This window comes from Choloepus didactylus, chromosome 1 (genome assembly GCF_015220235.1).
Source record: "Choloepus didactylus isolate mChoDid1 chromosome 1, mChoDid1.pri, whole genome shotgun sequence".
NCBI lineage: Eukaryota > Metazoa > Chordata > Mammalia > Pilosa > Megalonychidae > Choloepus > Choloepus didactylus.
The window spans coordinates 217,231,844-217,256,413 of NC_051307.1; the positions used below are offsets into that span (position 1 = coordinate 217,231,844).

Sequence of the window (24,570 nt, forward strand, 5' to 3'; positions counted from 1 at the left end):
GTCCTCCTTGCACCCAAAATCATCTCACAACCACCAGGGCTTCATGTACCACATTCTTGGAAACATGGACATAGTGAGAAGAATGCTAGACTCAGAGACAGAAGATCTCATTTTGGACTTGACTTCGTCACCTAGCATAGGGGATCCTGGGCAAGTCAATCTTTTTTTTCCCCTCAGCAATGAAATGACTATAATACCTGCCCTATCCACCTTACAAGGTGATTATGAGGATCAAATAAGATAAAAAAAAAAAAAAAAAAGTCAAAATATGTTGTAAAAGAAAAGGTACCCTGCAAATTGCTGTTTATTATGAATGCAGCTGTGGAATTCAGTGATCATTTATGTGCGTTCCTAATAGGAGCAACACTGGGGAAATACTGGCATGCAGAAGCAAAAAAGAATGTCGTCTCTAAGCTGTGTTCCCAGAATGCTTCACCTCTTTCTAATATTCTCTAAACTTGTCTTCACTTATTATCAGAACCACACAATTTGGACAATATTCATTCATGGCTTTTGTGGTGTTGCCAAATATTTCTTAAAAGCAAGTATCATCTTCCCAAGTTTAAGGTAGTATACTGGAGAAGCTACCCTCTTTTGTCAAATGAGATAATTATAAAATAAACCACACACTATGTAGCATGGTGTGAGTGAGGATTAATGCCTCTTATTGGCTAAAGTCTTCGTGCAGGATAATTAGTCTCTCTGAATCTATTTCTTAATTTGGAAAATGGAACGAATCGTACTTATTTTGCAAGCTTTTTGTGATATTTAATGGAATAATGATAGTTAATTGCTTAACATAGTGCCTGACCCACAGCAAGCCCTAAGTAAATATTAGGCATTTTTTTCTTATGTGGGATGAGAATTACTGTTCGCATTGGTGGCATATCAGTATTGGGAGTCAATGATTCTAAATATTATAGCTCACACCTCAGAGGGTTGTTGCGAGAATTAAATGAGTTCACACCTGTAAACAGTGCCTGGCATGTGGTAAATGATTGCTTTTGTTATCTCAATGTTTATTATATTGTTTATTGTTGTGTTGTGGTTGCTGTTAGTATTGGATAAAGTGGTATGTGATGACTGTAAGAATTTAGTTGTAGAAAATTCTGCCTTGAATCAGAATTTATTTTCTAAGCTGTTGTCTATGTTCTGTTGTCCTAAATACTATAAGAATATAGCACAATATTAGTAAATAATAGAAACTCAAAAGATACTACTTGATGAACTGGAGAGATTAACATCTGATTTGATTGTAATAACTAAAGCTCCTTGTTGATAAGAGCCTAGACCTATGCTTATTACACACTAGCCCCATGTGGTTACTGAGCACTTGAAATGTGACTAGGGAGACATGCGGTGAGTGTAAAGTACACATGAGCTTTCAAAGACAGCACACAAAAAAAAAGAATTTAAAAATTTAATTAATGTTTTATTAATTACACGTTGACATGGTAATTTTTGAATATATTGGTTTTAATAGATATTAAAATTAATTTCATTTGTTTGTTTTTACTTTTTTAATGTGGGTACTGGAAAACTTAAAATTACACATGTGGCTCCCGTTTGTGGCTCCTATTAAATTTCTGTTGGGCTGATCTCTAGACCATTACCTAGTTCAAATGTTGACAGAATACTCTGTCTCATCGCATAATTTTACAATATCAGTGGCCCTTTTGAACTGAAAACAGTAGCAAAGTTCTTTTCAGAATTTTAATCTCAACTGTTTGTACTGTCTTTTGTCCATTGAAACCACTTTCCGAACTTAATGTTTTATAGCAGGCCACGGTTTTAAGGGAGTAGAGTTTGGTCATCTCTATCAGCTTTATAATTTGTTTATCTTTTTCTATTAAAAAATTTCTTACTGTAACATAAAAACTGTAAGAGAGTTATTTCCACAGAATTAACACCTCCCACCCACCCACCCAAACTAACAAAACAACAAATGGTCTTAGAATTATATAAATAATCTTAAGGGGCAGTAAGTGGCTGAAATTAGGATAAGTCTGAAAATAATCAGGGATTGTTTAGATGTCAACAGTATTTCTATTAATTTATATGATTCAAACACTGCTTTCAGAAATGCCATTATATCCAGCAATAATGTAGATTGTAGATGATTACTGTTTCCTGAACAATATTCCTTAGTAATTTGTGAAACCACTGGACTTTATTGAAAAGAATATTGCATAACATGAACATTCCCAAATCTCCATCATGTAGATAGTATATATAATAGGATTGCCTTTTAATGAGTTATTTTATATTCACTGTTGAAATGAAAGTATTTTACAAACTAGTGTATTGGTAATGTTTTGAAATTTCAAATGTGTGCATTTGTTTTGTCCATGTGTAGGTCTGGGTATACAGGCTTTTAGGAAGGTTATAAAATGAAGAACCCTAGTCAGCTAAAGTTAGATAGAAACTGCTTTGCTTCATGGAGAGCTTACAAATAGCATTCCAAAATCTTTCTGAAGTTCCCCAAATAACTTTCTATAAAGAAACGTTAAGTACTAACATGCTTTAGTTTAGGATTGATAATTCACAAAATGAAACAAACAAAACATCTGTTTTTCTGTTATCCCCTCACCTCCACCTTCCTCCCTTACTTTGCAGGTTTTTAACAACTTCCCCACCTCCAAACTTAAAAATGATTTGCTTTTCCAAAGTTCATGTACATGTCAGTCATCTGCCTCTTGGTGTGCAATGAGTTCAGTTCTCCTGCTAGCCCGCTAAAGCTCCAAGTAAAGCTAAAATGGTGTACATTTACAATGAACAAAATGGATGAACATGATAAATTAAAAGCAATTGCAGCAAAACTGACTATAATTTTTAAAATGTGTTTTGAAGAAACATGCTTGAAGAAAAGCAGTTTTTAGTTAGCAACCAAAAAGATGATAGGAAGAGACTTCTGTGAACATTCTGAAGGCTGTTTTAAGAACTTTCAAGGCCTGCAGAGGTTAACGGCAAAAGTTCTCTATAGCAGTCAGTCCAGAAGGAGTTGCCGTGATGGGAACAGCAGCGAGCGAAGCAGCCTGTTTCCAGAGAGCCAGTCTGTTCTGGATCATGGTCCTCATCCCCTCCTTGGGCTGCTACACGTGGGTTGTATTCTGGCCTCCGAGTATCCCCTTGGACCCTTGGACCCCTGGGCCTCTTCACTCAGTACTTGGTGGACCACCACCACACCCTCCTGCACAATGGGTTTTGGCTTGCTTGGCTGATTCACCTGCGAGAGTCCTTGTATGCCATGGTATTGTGCAAGTCTAAAGGTATCAAGAATGGTCGGGCTCAGCTACTCTGGTTCCTACAGACTTTCCTCTTTGGAATAGCGGCTCTCTCTGTTTTGATTGCTTACCAACCAAAGCGCCAAAAACAAATGTAAAGAAGATATCTGAAAGCTTACTCTATACCTTGACATTCAACCCCACCTTTTGTGGTGGATGCTCTGTTTACTTGATGATCTTTATCCTTCAGTGCTACTTAATACCCTCTAATTTTCATTATTCTTTCATTCATATGCTCCAGTTGAGCCTGAGTAGACCAATTGTTTCTAAAGAGAGAAGTAGGAAATGGTTTTGGCTTTTTAATTCATCAGACTAATCTGCTTGGCAGAGAACCTCCAGCTACTTTTTTTTAAGGTCCTTGACTGTAGTGGGGCTCTCTCCACCATTTGGTTAGAAACCCAGCAGTTGCTTTGGATTTCTCCTTGTCTGTCCATCAGTGACCAAAGTTCTTTCGTGGCTGCAGGAAATCCTTCCTTTCCCACTGCAGGCACTCTTATTCAAGGCCCTCTCACTACCTGGATCATGCTGCATCACAAAGTTAATCTTTCCTTCAGATATCCCTCCTTGCTTATTAAGTCCAGAGACTTTAACCTGGTACTCCAGTGACACTATCTTAATTTTTCAACTTTCTCAGTCCCACTATGTCCAAGCAAGGCTCTGCTTTCTAGCTCAACTAGGCTACCTGCTGGTCACCAGTCAAACTGAATTTGCCTATTGGCATACCTTTGCTCCTGCCTTCTGATTAGAATGTCTTACATCTACCATCTTAGCTCTCCTTTCTCAAAAATTTTCCCATCTTCCTGGACCAAAGTAGAGCAGCCCTTCCACAAACATCATTTCCACACACACATTTATCAGGCACCTGAGATGTAAAATCTTACCCTTTCACATTCTGTCTCTCAAATTACAGAGAAAGATAAGACAAGCAAATGCCCAGAATGGGGCAGGCTGAGACATTAGCACAGAGGACATGCTGAGAGCCAAGAGGAGAGGACTGAGGGATGCCTTTCTTGATCCTGCCAGTCAGAAGCGACCCTTCCCTCCCCAGGCCCCTGGGACACGATGCACTATAGTGTGCCTGGGATCTGATGCCCGCTGCCAGATTGCTCCTGTGAGCCAGGCCCACACCTCAAACAGCTTTATTTTTTTCTCCTCAGCACCTGCCCCTCTGGCTTGCACACAGGTGCTTTATCAGTGTTTATTGAACAAACGGGGGAAACTGATTTCCACTTGTTCAATACCATTCCAATTTTCTTGTGAAAACTGCAGAACCCATTCAATGTGCCCTCATCTCAAAGAAAAGTCCAAGATTACTCTTTACTGGTAATACCACCTTACTGTGGGTCCCTGGTGGGAAACCTATATTTTTTATTCAGACATTTCCCTTCTCTTTCACATTCTCCAGACTCTGTAGGTGTCTCCCCCCAGCTGTGGCTTCCTCAAACACACACACACACACACACACACACTCTCTCTCTCTCTCTCTCTCTCTCTCTCTCTCTCTCTCTCTCTCTCTCTCTCTCTCCTGTTTTAGAGATTCTAACCCATGGAAATTACTACCTCTCCTCTTCACCTGTTATACCTTTTTACTACTGACTACTAATTACTACTACTGACAAGGGAAAGGATTACTGATGCTGTCCCCTTACCCTGTTAGGATGACTCTGTCACCCCTAGGAGACATTGGGGCTCCTTTCCCAAAGGACCACCTGTGTGTTCTCTGGGGACTAGTCCTCATTTCCTTTCTGTGGTACAGCAGGGCAGGTTGGCTGTATTAAAGACTTGTGAGAAGCAATCACACCTCACCCCCAAAAAGCCCCCAAGTGAAAATACAAATCTGAAAGATTATGAGCTATGAATTTTTAGTAGAGATAAATTTCTGCAAATCTCAGTGTTCCCGCCGCTTCTCTTATGATTAAGGTGTTGATTTTTGGTACAGAGTTATACATGGAAATGCAGCCCAGACTTTTTAAAACCATGGTCCTTTCCAAGGAGAAACTGTAATGATGGTAATATTCTTGGTGCCAGGAACTATGTGGCAGGTTATTGAATAAAAATGGATTAACTTGAATAAAATACTGTGAATTGTCCCTCCAAAAAAAAAGCTCTCTATAGCACCTTATGCTATTTCCAAGTGTTGGCTGTCATCACTGGCAGTGTTATGTCATGTCCACCACTCTTCACACTAAACCACTATGATGGGGCTTCTTTACGGCTCACATAGAGGGATGGGGAAAGGGACAGAAAGAAGACTGGATAGAGTAGAGAGTTGTGAAATGATTGATAAAGAGGTGAAAGATAGAAGAGGAGGGTTATTAAAGAGTTGATATGTCTGTGCATGAAAGATAGTAACTCAACTGGGAACAGAAGGAGGCAGAGAGAATGTGTGTACATACTCTAAGTGATCAATGATATCTGCTTCCATTTATTGAGCTCCCACTACATGCCAGGACTGTGCCTTGTGCTTTACACACATTTAATTTTCACAGACAATATTGATCCCATTTATAAATGAGAAAACTGGAGCTCAGAATGGTTAGGTATATGGTTGAACCATATGAAATGCCATTTTTATAGATCAAAACCATATGAATCTTGGCAGTTTTACATGGATCAACCTAACACCTTGCCCAAGGACACTGACCAGTAAGTTTTGGAATGAGAATTCAAATGAAACTATAACTGGCTCCAAAACACTAATTCTTTCTTCACTCCATACTGCTTCTTCTATACAATATATATATACATATATATATATATATATATATATATATATATATGTGTGTGCTTTTTTGAGATAATCCCAAGGAGGATGCAAACTGAAATAGGGGCCATTCAAGTAACATAAAGGATGAAGCAGGGAAGGTCTAAAAACACCACGGCATAAAGGAAATAATAACCACTGCCACTCAACTTGTTGAAGAACTGGCCTCAGAAATGATGGGGTCCCCACCAATATATGCTAAAAACAGTACCTAAAAGTTTGAAGACAAACTGGATATGTGCATGATTTCAAAGTATCTCCCCAAGATACTTACAAATTATAAGGGGAAAAATAGTAACTTTACAGGGAGAGAAACCCAGCAGACACTAGCTTAACCAAGTTATCAGGGTTCACATCACCAGAAATAAGACATATTGACATCATGTATTCCTTGCTGTGATTCACCGAGATCACAAAATTTCTTTGGTAGCCATAAATGCAGAACCTCAGTCTAATAAAGAGAAAGTATCAGACAAACCCAAATTGAGAGACATTCTGTGAAGCAATAGACTAGAACTCATCAAAAGTGTCATGGTCATAAAAACTAGGAAAAACTAAGAACAGTCAATCAAAGATTGAGGGAGATGGAGGCATGGCAATTAAAAGCAATGCAGAATCCTGAATTAGATCTGGGAACAGAAAAAGGTCATTAAAGGTAAAACTGATAAAATTCAAATTACATCTGTAGTTTGGTTGAAATTATTGTAGGATGTTAACATTAGGGAAAGCTGAGGGAGGGTATACCTGAACTTTACTATTTTTGCAACTTTTCTAAAAGTCTAAAATTAGTTTAAACTAAAAAGTTTTAAAAGAAAAGGATAGCAGAAAAACAAAATGAAAATAAATGATGGTACCTGAAACTATCAAACTACAACCCAGAACCCATGAATCTCGAAGACAGTTGTATAAAAATGTAGCTTATGAGGGGTGACAATGGGATTGGGAAAGCCATAAGGACCACACTCCACTTTGTCTAGTTTAGGGATGGATGAGTAGAAAAATAGGGGAAGGAAACAAACAGACAAAGGTACCCAGTGTTCTTTTTTACTTCAATTGCTCTTTTTCACTCTAATTATTATTCTTGTTATTTTTGTGTGTGTGCTAATGAAGGTGTCAGGGATTGATTTGGGTGATGAATGTACCACTATGTAATGGTACTGTAAACAATCGAAAGTACGATGTGTTTTGTATGACTGCTTGGTATGTGAATATATCTCAATAAAATGAAGATTAAAAAAAAAAAGGGAGAAATTTTAGATTGTATATGTTAGAAGAATAAAAATTTTTAAAGAAAACATAGAACTGTACAACACAAACAGTGAACCCTAATGTAAACCATGGACTATAGCTAATAATATTCATCAGTTGTAACAATGTATCATACTAATGCATGACATTAATAATAGGGGGTGGGTATATGGGAACTCTGTACTTTCTGCAGAATTTTTCTGTAAACCTACAATTTCTCTAATAAAAAATTTTTAATATAAAAAAAAAAGAAAATAAATGATGGGATCAAGAGACTGTAACTTAGTACTGACTTATAGAAATATAATGTTAGCCATGAATGTCAGCTACATGTATAATTTTAAATTTTCTAGTAGCCTAATAAAGTAAAAAGAAACAGGTGGAATTAATCTTAATACATTTTCTTTAACCCAATATGTTCAAATTATTATTTCAACATGTAATCACTATAAAGAATTATTAATTTACGTTCTTTTACATTCATTTTTCATACTGTCTAAAAAATCTAGCCTCATTTTAGACCAGCTATTTTTCAAGAGCTCAATAGCTACATGTGGCTGGTGGCTACTGTATTGGAAAGCACAGCTCCATCACCATCAAAACACATTCTCTGTACATCTTTAATGTCTTTCTTGTGAGGGTTTTGTTTTTTCGTACTAAAGATGCCACCATTCGTTCATTCATTCATTCAGGTAGAGCATTTATGTGTTCCAGGCATTGTTCTATGAACAAGACTGACAAAAATTCCTAACTTCTTGGAGCTCCCAGTCTCAAGAGGGAGTAATTGACATAAACAGTAGCTGTAATAAATAAATAAATTATATAGCATGTTAGATATGGTAAGAACTATGGGGGTTAGGAGCAGAGAGCAGTATAAGGTGACTCAGACATGCTGAGGATGGCATTACAACTTCTGATACTGTAGTCTCATTGAGAAACTGACATTGGAGCAAAGACTTGAATGTGGAGATACATATCTCCCTAATTCACTGCCAGAGAGAAAAATGGCTTCCTCCCAGCTCTAATTAGAAAAATTCTGGGCAACAAATCTGACTCAGTGGGTTTGGGTCATGTGACCTTGTCCTGACCAATCACCACGGCCTGAAGGGTAGAATATAATGATTGACCCATACTGGACTATTCATCTACCAATCACAGATAAGAAGATGGCAGCTATCATTTGAAGCAGAAAGAACAAGAAGCACTCACCACTTCCTCTATCCCTCAAAAGTGAAATATGATTCCCAGAAGAAAGGAGATTACTAGGCCTAACAATATAATATCCATTCACAATTCCTTTGGAATTTCTAAAAGTGAGCCCTGTTTCTAGTCTTCTGCAATCTGCTGGATAAATTCCATGTTTATCCACTTAACAACTTTATAGACTTAACAGGTAGCAAAGTATATGGAAAGGACGAAGAACTTCCCATTAGATGGTCCTGGATTGCAGTCCCAGTTTTTCCAAGGCCAGCTGTGTGGCCTCAAATAAATCACATACCTTTTAGCCTCAGTTGACGTATTTGTAAAATGAGGGTGGTAGTTCTTGGGTTGTAAGAATCAAATTAAGGGAGATAGTGTAAAAACACTTCTTTTATGTTGAAAGACATATCATATTTAAAAATAAATCTCTCTTACAGAAATTTTTATATCTCCTTAACATGTGGCTGCCTTTTTCTGGTCATTTTTTTTCAGTTTCTCCAAATATTCCTGGCTTTTGTCTTTCAAGATATACAGGCTACACACCCTGATTTGGAGATGCTAACTAAGGCTATTTTCTTCTGAAAAGAAAAGAAAAAGAAACAAAAAAATCCCATGCTCCCAGCTAACAGAATCTCAGCTCCTCAGTTATGATACCAAAGAAAAATTATCAGTTTATTCAGAAATGCTAATAAAAATTAAAACCAATTTTAAAGTTATGCTTGAATTGATATTCCTAAGAAAGATAACTTTTTTTGGAAGAAGGTAAAAAGACTGTTATATTTTGAAAACTATATAACAGAATCTGAAGCAAAATCTTAATATCATGATATCTGTGAAATCATCTTTTCTAGAAAGTTATTTTTATAAAAATTACAAGTTTTTTGACAACTGCATAATAAAGCAGTTTTTACATGAACTATCTCATTTAATTTTTACTACTACTATGTGATTGGATATCTTCCTTCCCTCCTAATCCCTTCCTTTCTTTCCTTTTTCCTTCCTCGTGCCAACTGTGTAAATACTGTTCCATTCACTGTAAACATGGCGATAAACAAAGTTCTTGCTCTTTGGGGGCTGACTTTAAAAGAGGAGTTGATGATGGGGTGGTGGCAATGGATAGTTTGGGAAAAAAAAACAGGGTACAGGGACAAAAATAAATTAATTTAAAAGGATTATGTGATAATGAGTGGCTGAACATAATGGTGGGAAGGCTGTTTTATAGACGAGGAAATTTCTGCCTCAACTAGCAAAGTAATTGGTGTAAGGTAGGAGAACTAAGAGGTGGGACCTAAACTCAAACCCTATTGCAGCATTATGGTTCTTTCTATTGTTTAGTTTCAGCAGACACTTCCGAAATGGAGAAAACAATGAGAAAGTAAAAACAATGCTCTTCATTTGTTTATCTGTTACCTAAAGGGCCAAGCCCAGCTCAGCCATAGACGATTACCCTTGACTGCCATTTTCAATGTCTGGTTCAAAGGAGGCAATAGCATCCCAAACCACCAGCTCTCTTGTTAAGCAAAGCAGAAATACGAGTGAGCTATGTTGTGAGAACAAGGATAACGGCAGAAAATAGAGGGTTTTGAAATTATGCAGCCCACTGCAGTTTTTCAACATGAGTTCAGGAAGGTTTGATCAATCAACTTCGACTCCTTCTTTCTCTGAAATTTGAATAATTATCTACAGCCTGGTGAATTTAACAAATTAAAAAATTGATTACCTCTCTGTAGAGGGTGGTGAATTTTGTTTACTCTGCTTTTATCATCATATGTAATTCTTTATGTCTGTGTGTGTGTTTTAAAGCCTCTGATCAATGATAGTTACTGGTCTAAATACTTCTCGATTTCAAATCTTTATGCTCTGGGCTACAAGAAAAGAGCGGAGGCTGGAAATAGGTAAGAAATCCTGCACCTCTGCTTTTCAGAATCTGTGATATCTTAAGCAAGTTAAAAGGCAGAAGGTGTAGCAGAAAATGTGTGGGGTTTTTTTGTTCTGCAAGTGTGGTCTCTTGCATCTAAATTAGGAAGGTGGGGTGGGTGCTTGTCAGAATGCAGATTCTTGGGCCTGGTTTTTTCAGACCATGGAGCTGGGCCCAGATCTCCTGATTCTGAATCTTTGTGAATAGAGCCTGGATATCTGGATGGTTAAAAGTTTCCTGGCGATTCTTATGCCCTTTAGATATTGAGAACCCTGGATATTGCCCTGGACCGGAAAGGCCGGGCTTGAAATCCTGTACTCCTCTCTGGCCCGGGGGCTCAGGGGCCCTTTCTGAGCTGCCCCTGCATGTTGGTGGGATCTCTGCCCACCAGACCTGGTAACAAAGACAAGGCAGAGTATGAAGTCAGATCCAGCATACTGCAACCCACGGTGCCTGGTCCAGCAGGAGAACTCGTCAGAGCTCTTAATGGTGACATTTTAACAAGCTCTTCTGTTCCCATTTTTTAATGCAGCTGAAGCTGAGGCTGCTTTTGTGTCTTTGTTTTGCAAAAGAGGCACAAGCATTTGTTTCTGCTCCTTTTCTTTTAACTTGGACCCCTCTAATCCTCTTATTTATAGTCTAAGGAGATAAGAAAGACAAACTTGTGCTATTAAGGCCTACGGTGAGGATCTGGACAGGGAGATGTCAGCCTGACAAAGATGAGCCAGCAGGTTCTTTGTCTCTCTGAGCATGGGCCTTTTATCATCTGTGGTCCCATCTAAATAGCTTTTTCTTAAAGGATGAAGTGTGTTATCAAGGCCTAAGTAACACCTTGTAATTATTGGCTCTCTAGTGGACTCATGTACTATTTAAAAGCACCAAATGAAAGAGAAACTTATGAGGTTTCTGCTTCTTCAGGTGGATCTCAAAGCATGGGAGAAACTTACTTTTTATACTGTACTCTCTTATGGTTGCTTAATTTTTTAAATTACAAAAGTAATATATGTCCATTGTACAATATTCAAACAATATAAATATATTAAGTCCAAAATGAAAGCTATCCCACACCACCCAGCCCAATTCTATTCCTCACTGTTTGGGGTCAGCAAAGCAGTTAAGAAGTAGACTAATGTTAACAAGAATTAGGTTGACCGAGTCCTGCAGGTTCCCAAATTAGCATTTTTTATTTTAGCTTTTTCTCTGAGGTCCTCATGAATATTACCTTTCCATCTTAGGATGCCTGAGACTTGCTCTTTTGATATCCTCTGATGTAGTTGTTCTCTCAGTGCATTTAAATTGAATCATGGGGCAGGAGCTTGGCTGCCCTCTCAGTCTTCCCCCAAGAACATCTGTGATGTATGTTTAATGCTTTCCCTCTGTTACAGAGGCAAATGTCAATAATTCTGAGTGGCAGTCCGATGTTTAAGGGTTTTGGAATTATGTGAGTCCCAGGGTCAGAGAAATTGCTCTACAGTCAAATATTTACAAAATATTATTGACTGAATTAATGAAGTGGGGTTTTAGAAACAATTCAGTTTTGTTAAATTTTCCAGCAGCTTTCCCTTCTTCCATTTCCACTTCTTTCCTCATTCTTTTTTTTTTTTTCCTTCTATCTCTTTTCTGACTTACGATTTTTGCTTTTAGCCCTCAAAAGCTCTAGGAGCTTCTGAGATCTCAGACTGTCCACTGAATTTCTCATTTGGTCACTTTTGTTACTGCCCCTCAGTTGTTTTAATCTCCTCAGTAAATAAAGACCTCCTCGTAGCTTCTTAGATAAAACCTTCCCCTCTCCTCGTTGTCCTCCTTGCTTTGCTTAATTAGATAATATCTGAGACAGCTTTTAAGACACCAGGTACTGGTACTGATTCTGTGCCAAGTGTGATTGTTATAATTATCATCTTGAAGCCCCACATCGCCATCATCAGCTTCTCTCTTATTCTTTCCTCTCTCCTAGTTGGCTATGTATGAATAAACAAAAAAAGTCTTTCCTTAAATGGAAAAATTGAAATACAGCTCAATTCTTTTCCCCAAGTTACCCATTAGTAGAAATTGAGGTGTTTTTTTCTTGGGTTTTGTGTGTGTGTGTGTGACCTCTGTTTTTATTACTCAACACAAAGAATTTGGATAATGGAGAAAAATACACAGATGAAAATATATATCACCTGTATTTCCACCTTCCAAATTGTGCATGCATGTGTGTAATTGATAGTAATTTTGTTTTCACATGCAAAAAAGGGTCAGCCTGAGCATAAAGTTTTCTAGCCTGCATCTTAGACTTAATGTACAGTGGACATCTAAACTAAGTTTTCCTCACATCATCATGGCCACAGGGCACCCTGTTACACAGATGGATCATAATTTATTTAACCAGTCCCCTATGGGTGAACAATTAATTGGTTTCTAATAAACCCAAATAGTTGGTTTCTAATATAAAAAATACTACAATCAGCATCCTGTATGCAAAGCCATGATACTTCTTTTAAAAGAGTTATTTTTGTTCAAGCAAAAATTCTGAAGTTAGATTTGCTAGTTCAAAGGATATGAAACTTTAGTGAGCGTTGGGTGTTTAGAAAGACACTCAGAAGATTGTACTGAATCCTGCTGCCCATCTTGGTTTTAAGCAGAAAAGGACATTCTATGTCAGGGAGTCTCCCAGTATTTGCTTATCTTGGACAACTAAGCTAGGATCGGCCCTCTTTCTGGCTGGATAGGCTTTGGAAATGCTGTGCATACTCAGAGTGGTTCTAAAGAATCTTCACACTTTGAGGTTTGTTGTGACTGGTCATCAAAGTCCTGTATCCCTTGCACATCAGTTGTAATAGGAGCAAGTTCATATTTAAGGAGATGAACACTTTAAACAATTACCCTGGATTTATTCCAAATTAGGAGGGGAATTCTAAAGAAGGAAGAAAGAAAACTAATGCTTATTAATTAATGCCAGCATTATATCCTGTCAACAATCTTGTGAGATAGATGAGGTCTCACCTTCATTTTGTAGTTGTGGAAATTAAGCTACAAGGTAGCCAAGACATAGGAGAGTCCAGATTCAAACCCACATCTACCTACCTCCAAAGACCAGGGTCTTTCCTCCCCTCTATAACTCAGTCATGCACTGTAACTTCTCAGAACAGAGTTCTAAAGCGATACAGAATCTGCATCTACCTTAGCTATAATTATCTTTTGTCAGATTTTTCTTTCTTATCTATTATCAGTTTGGTGTCGGGCTTTTGGCTTTTCTGGTATTAGAAAACAACTCTTCCCTTGCTTTACATATAGTTCATGTTTTCTTTAGAATCCTTGATGTATTACAGTTTTCTTCTCTCCCTTTACTACAAATTTAATATATATTCATGAAGTCTTTCAATAGTGTTGTATGTGGGATGTCATTTAACCTGCCCCACAAAGTCTGTTATATATAAAAACAAGAACTGCTTGCTTGTGTAAGTTAACATTCTCCCTCAAAGGGAACATAACCTGTTGGCCTCAGAGAGATCTATCTACATGTAGAATTGGCTCAATTCTTACGGAGAATTCTGAAATCTCAGACCAGTGGACTAAGTGAGGTTATGTCCACAAACTGAGTACTCTAGGAAAGACAAGGATAATATAAAATACAGGTTATAATACAGACAGACAGCTTTGGAGCCAACCTTAAGTCTAATACAGAAAGAGAAACAAATAATTACAGTGTGTTGTGGTAAGGACAGCCAGACACACATATACTAGAAGGAATGATTTCATAAGATTCAGGGGAGAGGGGCAGCAAAGAACACAAGAACAAAAACTACTTAGGCTGATTTCACAAGTGCAGCAGTGGCCTCGGGTCTTTTGGAATCTTGGGAGATTTTACAGTCCATGTGCATATACAATATCAAAATCAAAGTTGCAGATCAAAGGTAACTCAAATTTTATTACCCACATCCTCTCACACAGAATTCATCTCCTGATCTATATGAGAGATTGGGAGTGGGAGCTGGTATAAGTGAATGGAAACTTATCAAGAGATAAACCTTCACTCTGTACTTGCTATCTTTTATCTCATCCATCATATTCTATAAAATTGATGATACCCCATGCCAAACCTTAAAATTCCTGAATTCTTGATTCTAAATATGCAGTGGAGGAAGCAGACTCGCTTTACCTGTCCCACCTACAACTTTGTCCAAGAACCGCTCTAACTGTGCTTCAGTGTCCTCTTCTTTGCTAACCAGGTCAACCTTGCTCAAAGCCGTGCCCCTTGTCCCCTCTCCCCTCATCATCTGTAGCCATCCTTCAAGCCCTCCCCATCCCTGAACCAGGCATCAGTGAGTTTGCTCTTTTCTGACCTTCTCTTGGTTGGCGCTGTTCATTTTGCCACTGAATCACATCACAGATTGTTGTCCACCTGCATCATAGGGGGATATTTGGTTTATACAATGGCACTGCAATAGTTCCCTTTTACTCCCACTTTGACTCTGCCTGGTGCTGAGCAGTAACACATCCAATTAATATATGATGAATTGAATGCACTGTATTTAGCCCAAAATAGTAGGTGCTTTTAAATAACATTTTTAATTACAGAGTGAAACATAAGAATTATAGAAAAGTTAAGAAAACTCTAGTAAGCAAAAGAGAAAGTTATAAATTACCCCTAATGCCACCGCCCAGAGATAGAGATAAGCTACTTCTAACATTTTGTTAAACCATTTTGAGTATTTTGTTTACCTTTTTGGGTAAATAAAGTTCATGAGTGTGTGTGTTTCATAAATAGATGTGAGTGTGTGTGTGTGTGTTTGTGTATTTATACACAAAACTGGAATTAAATGGTATGTTCTATTTTATTTTATTTTTTCCAGTTTCTAACATACTTTCAGGTTCTGCATCTCAGTTGATCCTTACCACTCTATTTTTTTTAATTCACTTTTATTGAGATATATTCACATACCATGCAGTCATACAAAACAAAGCATATGTTCAGCTGTTTACAGTACCATTATATAGTTGTGCATTCATCACCAAAATTAATTTTTGACATTTTCATTACCACATACACAAAAATAATAAGAATAAAAATTAAAGTGAAAAAGAACAATTAAAGTAAAAAAGAACACTGGGTGCCTTGGTATGTTCTGTCTCAGCCTGCTTTTTTCACAGAATACATCGCAAACATCATCCCGAGCCATTAAGTATTCTTTTGCCACGCGATTTTAATAGATGATCTAGCATAGGCCACACTTATAAACCATAAATTCTTTAGGCCCTTTCCCCTGTTATTAGACATTAGGTAGTTTTTGGTATTTTAACATAAGAAACAGCTCTGTAATGATACATCATGGGCTAAACTGAGGTTTTAGAAATGGAATTCCTGGGTCCCAGATTGTCAAATGGCCTTTCAGGGCAGCTCACACCCCACCAGCCCATCCCCTATCCCCCCCATCTCCCATCTCCCCCCATCACCATCACCTTCATCAGAAATTCAAAAGAGCAAATATTTGCACGTTTGTCCATTTCTGTAGGAGTCTGTCAACACTGTCAGTTAAAGGGGAAAGAAACAAATGAGTAAAGTGAGGAGAGAAGGGATATATGCTTGAAAAGAAGGTGCTGCCCAGCAGAACTTCCCAGCTTCTGCCGTATCCACTCCCTCCCTGTCCAGTTTTCTAGGGCTGCTGGACCCCTTCAGGGCAGTGCTTCTTCCAGTGGGGTTCAGGTACTTCAGAATCAATTGGGCGGCCCCAGCTCTTTAAAATGGAGATTCTTGGGACCACTTCATACTGCCGAACTGGATTCTGGGATGGATCCTTGGGAAATACATTAAATGACCTCAGCATTGTAATCACGAAATTTTGAGAACCACTGTTTAAAATCTAATTTCTAGGACAGTATCCGAGTATTTTTCTGGATCCCAGCTCTATACTGGCCTAAAAGGGCTTGCTAATATTTACTGAGTGCATGCTCTGAGCCAGGCACTTTTCTAAACAATTTTACAAATATTAAGTCATTAGATGTGCAAAGCAATCCAGTCACATAGGTGTTGATATAATCTCCATTTTAAGGAAACTGAGCACAAGTCACACAGGTACTAAGTGGTAGAGCCAGGTTTGAACCCAAAAGGTCGGGTCCTTAACCCACTTCTATTAAGCATTTTCTTGAATCCCTGAGGAAATGTTCCTGCAGGCAACATGTGGGAGGCAATACGTGGGAGGCAACATGCAAAACGGTTCAGGAAACCTACTTTTTGGACCCAGACCTGGGGATCTGCACTCTCGACTTTCCCTGCAGAAAACACACGGCAAAATCAATTTGGGTAATTTGAGGATAATTTAGTAAGGGGACTGTTAACAGATATGTGGACAAAGTGTAGGGAAACCTCAAGAATTTTCCTACTGGTATCTGCTGCACCTTCCTTATTACCCCAAGGTCTCTCTCTTGCTGGTGCTTCCAGCAAGAAAAAAGAAAGTCAACAGGGCTGCCCAACCCAGCAGCCCATGGAGGTACAAGGCAGAATGGATCTGGAGGACAAAGGATATGTTTCTTAAGCTCTCTAAGTTTTAATGTCTTCATATTTAACTTGGGAATAACAATGATACTTATACTCATTGGTAAAGTAAATGAGGTAAATAAGTGAGATTATGCTTGTAAGGTGCTTAGCACAGAGCAGGGCACATAGTAAGTAAACCATAAACATTAGTTACTGTTGTCAAAGTTGTTACTATCATCATTTGCTCTCAAAAAGGGTTTAGGTGAAAATGTAGACCATACTCTCTTATTCTAGTTTCATCACTTCTAGGCCTTGCTTTATTCAAGGAATTCGCTTATCCTCTCTAAGCCTCAATTTCAGAATGTTATATATTATAAAAAAATTAAAGGGCAATATGTTAGGGGGATTACCTTAGATTATGAGGTCAGAAAAGTCATCTCTAAAGAAATTTTGTTTAACTGATAACTGAATGATGAGAAGGTGCCGGCCATGCAAAAATCAGGGGCGTGGAATTTGTTTCAAATAGCAGAGACAGCCAGCACATGCAAGGGCCTGAGGCAGAAATGGCACAGACCATTCAGGAATCAGCAAGGAAGCTGAGTGTGAATGGAACGTAGTGAGAGAGGACAAGTAATAGAGATGAGGTCTGAGAGGTGGGCAGAGGTAGATCATGTAGGGCCTTGTGGGTCATGGTAAGGAGTTTGGATTTCATCCTAAGAAGGGTGGGATTCCCTTGGTGGGATTTAGAAGAGGAGTGACAGCACTTGGTCTGTTTTAAAAGACCCCTCTAGCTGTAATGTGCAAAATGGATTTTGGGAGAGCAGGAGTCCAACAAAACAGTGTCATTGATTTGGAGTTAGGGTGTAGCAGAGAAGTAGAAGTAGGCAGATTCAGGATCTGTTTTGGAGGTCAGAAAACAGTGGCAAGCCGGGGAAACAAAAGTAACCTGGGGCTGCTATGTGTGTGCCATGGAGCAGTGCTGCTCTTTGTGAGAAATCCAGCCCTCTGACTGAACAGGAAGCTTCGGGGTAGAATAACTCAGAATGGAAAAGAGGAATTGTACTAGATGCCTTCTTTGCCCTTCCAAGGCCACTCTCCAAGCCACTCTCCACACTTGTTGTTTTGTGCCCTGGGAGGCTTTAATGTCTGGCTTCCTGTTGTCTTTGGCTAATGGGAAGTACAAGCAGGACATAAGAGGGATGTGGAGAGGAAGTTATTAGTTCTGGAGTCCTCCATGCAAGGTCACAGTGGGCTGGCTCCCAAAGGGAGTCTCTTTTCCCCACCCCTAGTACTAGGAACCCTTCACTCTCTTTAGCCCTGATCACCAGGGCTAGTAACTGCCAGAACCTGACCCATGTGTCAAAGACACTCTCACTGGGCCGGATGTACCTGATGCTCAATGTGCCCCATCCTCAGGAGCTCTGTGATGGGAGCCACTAACTCTTCTTCAGAGAGTCAGCAGAGCAAGGGTTATTGTAAAGGTTATTTCACCTATGTCCTGCCAGGCAAAGAGAAGAGTCTTTTTGCTAAGATTTTTTTTTTTTTCTTGAGGAGGGGAGTGGGGTGGGGAGGCAGGGTTGAAGGGAGTGCCTTAGAATTTAAAGGCGTTGCCTTTGCTCGCAGTGATTTGAGAACAGTCTCTACTGTGCTACTAGGTGCTTTCAATCCCTATTGAGGGGATTTAGTTAGAGCAGCCATGTAAGGAGACATGAACCAGGAATCTGCCATCCACTCGCTATGTGACTCAAGACTAGTCATTTTACAGTGGACTGCAGTTTCCCCATCTGAAATATGGGAGATTTTTACTGGACTGCATTTCCCACACGTCAGTCCATCATGTACCACATCACAAGTTTTGCCTTCTCCGTATAACACCACCTTCCTGATATCTACTTCATTGCTGTAAATGACTCACTATTGAACTTAAAGAAGTTATTGTTAAAGGAAACTTTTGATCACGACCATGAGTGAGAAGCCAATGTTACTCACCCACAATAAAAGATAACAATGACAAAAAATCTAAAATGATACCAAAAAATACCATCAAACAATCTCACAAACTTCACTTTAAGAAATACTATACTGATGGTCTCTAAATTAAAAGTTTAAGAATATAGCACATCTGTAGTGTGCGTACTATCCATGGCTCCTGGTTCAGTGTCTTTTAGGAAGTCTCCCAAGGAGAAAACTGGGCTGGATCAGGGATGGGGTGCCACAAACAATGTCATAATTTATTTTAAATAATCAGCAACTAACTTGAAACTTAGCATTCTGGACTCCCTTTTTGTCTCCTGATATCTCAGAGTGCAGACTAGGCAGTTGCTAATTGATGGTGATGCCCCTTTCACATTCCACCCCTTCTGCAGCTCTCCATCTAAGCAGCAGGCAGAGAAAGCCGTCTTCAGTCACGGAGGAGTGTGGCTCTCTGCAACCTGCCCAGGGCTTTTACAGTCTTGTGCAAAATGACCAAGGAGGCTGCATTTTTAGAAAATTTGTTTTAAGGCTTTTAAATTCGACATCCAATGCCTTCCTGCTTTTTCTGCCCAGCAGATTACTGGTGTGGGATCCAGCATCAATCCAGATGGAATCATGTATGTGTGTGTGTGTTGCCAGCTCATCTTTAATTAGATGTGTTGCTCATTCATGTTGACTGGTGCTATACTACACAGGAAGAGGAACAGGGCAGTAAGGTAGAATCTGAGGGCTTTGAAGTTAGAAATTTGGAGTTCTTCCAGATTCCAATCCCACGGCTGTGTCTATGTTACCAAAGACAGATTTGGTAAAATGGACACAGATGGGCCACTGTGTGGCCTGGGAATACCTGGTGAGAATAGGCAAATAGGGCCAAACATTGGTTTCACCTCACACTCTAAGGAATTGGTTATCTCACTCTAATTAGTTCCTATTCCATACCCACCCAGGTCCTCATGTCCAAACACCAGTTTTCATACGATGTTGGAAAATTAAAACTCTTGATTCCCCCTTCTGTAAAAATTGAGGTGAAAATGCTTGCTTCCCTTTTGGCTTCCCTTGCAGCTGTGGTTCTCAACCTTGGCTGACAGTAGAACCACTTGGGGGGCTTTTAAAACCACAGATGTCCAGGCCTTGCTCCAGACTAATTAAGTCAGAATCTTTGCATGTGGGGCCCAGGCACAGCTCCCCAGGTAGTTCTAATATGCAGCCCGGATTGAGAACCAGTGCTTTGGAATGAGGAGTAGGAAGACATTGGCCTTCCCTGATGATACTTCCCTTCCCTGCTTGGTCCTGCAGGGTCAGGTAGGTTGCAGGATCAGTGGGGAAGCAGGGTTAGCAGATTCAAAGTAAAGGGACACAGAACTTGGGAAGCTGAAGCAATTATGTTTCCTTCATTCCACAGATGGTTAAGGGATGTGCACTTTTGCCAGGTGCTGTCCAAGAGGTGTCCCCAGCTTAGCAAACCAGACAGAATGACTGGCATTGATCTCTTTAGATTCCTTGAATTTCCACCATCTCTTGAAGATAAGCCTGTTTGACTGCAAGGTTTGGTTGTGAGCCAAGGAGGAAATTCTAATTAGAAGGCAAAAGGAGACTTTCCACAGGTCTTCCCTTAACCAACAGTATTATTTCCCATAGTGCAACAGCATGCAGCTAAAACTGCCTCTTCATTTTAGAATAAAACTCAGAGTCTTTGTCCTAGTCCACAAGGCTAGACGTGCTCTCATTCTCGCTTCTCTCTGACTGCTTTTCCTAGCACCTGTCCCCTTACTCAGTACACGCCAGCTGCACCCACCTCCTTAGTGGCCCTGAAATGTGGCAAGGGCAAATCCCTTCTCAGGGCTGTAATACCTGCTGTTCCTGTAAGCCTCTGCCCCCAAATGGTCCCATGGTTTGCTCTTTCAGGTCTCTGCTCAAATATCCCTTCCTCAGAGCCTTCCTTGACCTCTTTCTCTAAATTGCACCCTAATCACTCTCCATGCTCTCTCCTGGCTTCATTTTGTTTTATAGCATTTATATGTGCTTATTGTTTGGCTTGTTATTTTCTGCTTTTTTATTAATAAAACAGAAACCCCAAGAGATCTGGGACCCTGTCCTTGTTCATCTCCATAACCCCAGCACCCAGCCCAGTGCCTGGCACATAGATGCTCAATAAATATTTGTTGAATGGATGAATGAATGTAATAATATTGTTATATTTTTATTGTATTCATGTATATGCTTATTTTTAATTAAGGGCAAGTGATACTCGATTCCTGTTTACAGCAGAGATAAATGGTCTGCTTTTTAAATGAGTCCATACGAGGAAAAGGAGAATGAATTGGAGGAAAAATATTAAACAAATAGAAGCATGCAGAGTTCACAAGTATGACAAAATTCATGAGAGTGATAAGAGAATTCCTAAAGCTTTGGAAATACTGGTTTAGGAAGCAGGTCAGGACACAAAGATGAAAGAACAAGCCGGGAAGTCAGGGGACTCCCTTCTAGTCATCCAAATAAGGATATAGAATGATAAACTTTGCCTACTCTCAATCACAATCTTTTTGCAAATGTTGAGGTACAAGGCAACTGGCATTTACTGAGTTTCGGCTATGCTCAGTGCCGTGTGGGGGTAAATGTGATTTAGAATCAAGTCCCTTCCTCATAGGGCTCATGGGTGAACCCCAGACAGCCATAGTCATCAAGATAGCAGAAATCAAAGTATGATAAATGCTATTTTAAAAAGGTCCAAACTGGCCAGAGAAGAGCAGCGTTTGCTCCCTGGGAGGCAAACCCTTCTCCAGAGAGAAGACGTTTGAATAGGACCTTGAACAATGGGAAAGATTTCAATAGGCAGAAATGGGAGTCAAGCCATTCCAGACATAGGGAATAATTGGAGCAAAGCTAGGCAGTGTAGTAGCAGCAAATACTTTGGGGGAAATGAGATCACAGGACACTGTGGAAAAAAAAAATGTATGGACTTTCAGGGAAAATGCATGTAGTGTTTCCTGTTTGCCTGCTTTCATCTCTCTTTGTAAAGCATCATCTAAAAGGCATTTCTGATGAAAGTGTCCACGTCCACACAGAGGAGCTTCAGGGAAACATCTCTGCTCCCAAATAACTAACTTCAAATGATTCCTTTTCTTTACATAAGGAAAATATCTGGAATACCCAAGTGAACATTCTCCTTGTAAGCACACAGGTAACAATCAATCACTGCCCTGGATTTGCATAAAAGGGATATTTGTCCTTGAGGAAAACAGTGGAGAGTGGTGGCATTGCTTGCCAGGAATTTCTTCCTCTCCATCAGCACCAGGAATCCCCTAATGAAGTCCTCCATCTCAAGGGAGAAAGGTATCCTTACAATGAGGTTTTCCTGATGGCCAAGTGCATAAGCCTCCCTCTGCTGTCCAAGCCAAACAGCCCTCTGATGAGAAATTAATGTCCTTTGCACCCCCTTATCCTGCTACTTGGCATTACCCATGTCCCTGTGAGTCAAGCTCATGATTTCTGTGTCCACTTGTTAAAAGTTAGCATAATTTAATCTGCTTCAGAGTTAACGTCCTACTTAATTTTATCAGAGGTCTTGGTCTTAAGTTACAGCGTGGAACGAAAGATTCTAGGGAGGATTTTCTGATATTAAATAATGCATATAGCAATGAACCTCTCTTAGTGGTTCCAGAACTCCTGCTCGTTCCTAGATCCCTTCCCACATGCTAATAACTGATTTTGAAAACCCCACCTTGGAAGGTTACTACCTGAATAGTAATAATAAAAAAAATCGTTGGAGTGAGTCTCCCCCTTGATCTCTTTTCCTCATTAACATCTCATTTTAAATCGAAGTGTGTTTCATCAAATGTTAATGGCTGTTATGCAACCTCAATTGGGGTCAAATGAACTCTAGGGAAAACTGAGTTAAACCAAAGTTAAACAGGTATATTTACTAAGGGCATGCCCAAGCCCTGGATAGATGGCTCTGATGTTAACATTCAAGAGGGGCATGGAGTGTGCAGCATTTATCAAGTTTATTTTTTCCATAGAACCCTTTTTTTATGCAGTATCTTGAGGGACACAGGGTCATCAACCTTAAACTAGCAGAAAGAATCCCATCTCTGGAACAGATGTTCACATGTCCCCCTAAAATTGCAACTTCTGGGGCATTTACCGTTGTTGCCTGAAAAAGCACTAGGTTTGTAACATTAGCATACTGCGTAAGTGAGGTCTTACTCACACTAGCTGCTCTCCCAGATTTTATGGTAAAAGAAGCAATCTTTAGCTTGCACATATAGGAAAATTAAGGCCATAATTCTATTTATTTATATATTTTCATTGAAAACTTCATTTTCACAACAAGAATCTGTCAGCCAATATACAAAGGAAGCTTTTTATTTTTATTCACTGGTGCTTTATCTTGTTTTCCAATAGTGGATTAGCCAGCACTTGCTCAAGCCTCCTCTCCTCCCCACCCCCATCTCCCTACAAGAACTTCCTCACCCTACAATGACCAGAGGCTTCATCAAGGAGAGGCTGGCCAGGCCTTGGAGTGACTCTCTTCCCTATAGAGCCGAAACATAAGATTTTGACCTCATTTGCACTTTGAGATATCTGGGGGTATCTAATAAATGGAGAAATAACTGACCCACAGAAATAACCAAACAGAAACCAAAGTATCAGCTTTGTTAATGATAAACCTGGACTGAAGGGCACATGAGCCTCCTGTCCAGAGTTATACTGAGGTTATATAGAGTTATACGGAGTTCTACCTGCCCAGGATGGTAAATAGGAGTTTTGCCCACAGGTTTGTTGGACTCCAGTGCCTGTACATTTAATCATGACACTTCTAAAATGTTCATAGAGCTAAATGAAATTCAGAGTATTTGTGGTTTCTTCAGGCTCAATGTTGCAGAAACTGAATTACTCTCGAACTTGAAAAGTCAGGAGAGATATGTAAATGGCAACTGGAATCTAATTGCAATCCATAGGAGTTGAAGTGTTGCCAAATAGGAAGAAAATAAAAGAGAATTCAAAGTAGAATACATCATTAGATGGATTTGTTGAAATAATTACAAAAGGGTTGAGTAAGGATTTAAACTCACAGGGATTCAGTTTGGAAAACCAACCTTATTTCTGGGACATGAATTAGGAGACCTCTGTAGGCACACAGCCTTTCTTTTTTAGCTTCAGCATGGCAGACTGAGCATTAGAAAAGTGAACCCTCCACATCTGCAGCAACCAATTCAGCCACCCAGCACATTAGGACGAGAAGGTTGCAGAACTTTTGGAGGTCGCCAGTCCACTGTGGATTGAGGTAGTGCAGTGGGAACTGGAGATGCCTGACTCACTTCCTAAGCATAGCTAATAGGTCTTGCAGCTGGAGGAAGGCCCACAGCCAAAGCATGGGGTGGGCCCCTGGCAGTTCTGAGGGTCTGCACTTAGCCTGTGCATAACCCTGTGCATGAGGGAGCCTGACACCAAATAGCAAATAATAACATTTTTCCTGCTTTTTGGTCACAAGTCTCCGTGCTTTCATTTTACACTGGACCCAGCAAATTATGTAGTAGATCCTGCCTTTTTGGTCCTTTATATGGTGGAGAGACTGACTCTTCTCCCAGGAGACAGGGAATGGGGGAGAAGGGGTGTGGGAAACTTGGACGTTGATGGGTCATGTTTTCCAGAGTGGGAGCTGCTGTGTGTGGCCCATTTTCCTTCTGCTCCCCTGCTTCTCAGCCTGTACTAGGGAGCTGTA

General features: G+C 39.6%; 1 protein-coding gene and 1 pseudogene across 1 annotated transcript in view; both read left to right on the forward strand.

The window, feature by feature from the left end:
* Positions 1-24,570, forward strand: part of SYNPR (synaptoporin) — a 317,015-nt gene that overhangs the window by 212,750 nt on the left and 79,695 nt on the right. The gene's annotated exons all lie outside the window — the stretch shown is intronic.
* On the forward strand, positions 3,010-3,382 carry LOC119510257 (annotated as a pseudogene).